The following is a 1,387-nucleotide window of genomic DNA, read 5'->3' as shown; positions in this document are numbered from 1 at the left end:
TATTGTCTTCATGCCAGAACTAGTCTAACAGAACTGATTTTCAGACATCAAAAAAGAAAGACAATTTCATCCAAGTTTCTACACAAAGTTGTCTTTCTGTCACTTGCATGAAGCTTCTGGTTTGTGGTCAAAGTACAACATTATTTGGTGTTCAGAAATCTCAACCAGACCAAGAAATCATTTCCCAACAACCTAATAGTCAAGAACAATATGATAATTGTCAGAGGTACATTTTGTGACAAGTTTCCAAATTCATCTCACAATTCAGACATAATTCACAGGTAACTTCTTTGAGTGGCATTTTAGAAGTTGGGAAGTACAATATAGAACAAACTTTATGGATAACAACTTCTTTTTATTGGTGAGTGCTACGTTTCGATACAGATTCTTGTACCGTTTATGCTTGAAAACGGTACAAGAATCTGTATCGAAACGTCGCACTCACCAATAAAAAGAAGTTGTTATCCATAAAGTTTGTTCTATATGATAATTCACAGGGTTTAGACCTCTGGGCATTAAGACACCTTTACAAGGTAGCGACACATGGGCAGTTCTCTCAGCACATAGCATCAACATGATCTTCCTTTCACGAACAAGATAAGACCTCACAGGACCAGGATAACAGGGACGTGGATAACATACTGATCACGCACCATTACACCAGGGATCTTCGACTCACTGTTCTTCAACCAAGAGGTACTTATTGTCACATGTTTCAGGCTGTATCTCAATGGGAACCTGTCCACTACTTATACAATTACAAGAATTAAGATTCTTTTAGTTTAGGATTTACTTGAGAAAAACAAACAAATATCAGCAAAGAGCAAAAATATCACTAAAATTGTTTATTTAGCTACTTAGTTAGCACTAACACGGTATAAGGTAGCTGTTGAAACTGGAAAGGTATCAACATTTAGAAGCTAGTTTCACAGTACGACCATATTGTAAAAGATGTCCAGGATGAATTTCATGTTATAATTTGTCCTGTGTACTGTAACTTTAGGATCCAGTTCGTCCACCCATACTATTTACTACTGGAAGAAGCCTCGACCATTAAATCAGTTATTTCATCACAGAACACAGAATGCCAAACAACGTTTCAGTGTAGGTATTATCTCTATAGAACATGTTTCTTAGAAATTGAACTAATTTAATTCAGTACAAATTCATCAAGTTTTGCTTTAAATGTATGATTATAACAAGTACTTGCACTAAATAGTTTAGCTTGAAGTTAATGAAGAATTTGAATTTGTATATAAACTTTAATGTTCTTAGCTTATAACCCATTTAACAGTGCACCCTATACATAGTTCCACACTAGTCTAATAAACAGTATCGTTTAAAGTCAAAAAAGGTTTTGAGTTTGTATAGAAATGGCATCAGTTTA

The sequence above is a fragment of the Haliotis rubra genome, unplaced genomic scaffold (assembly GCF_003918875.1).
Source record: "Haliotis rubra isolate DU_JTF1 unplaced genomic scaffold, ASM391887v1 Scf621, whole genome shotgun sequence".
Classification (NCBI taxonomy): domain Eukaryota; kingdom Metazoa; phylum Mollusca; class Gastropoda; order Lepetellida; family Haliotidae; genus Haliotis; species Haliotis rubra.
Note: the sequence above shows the minus strand (reverse complement) of the source record.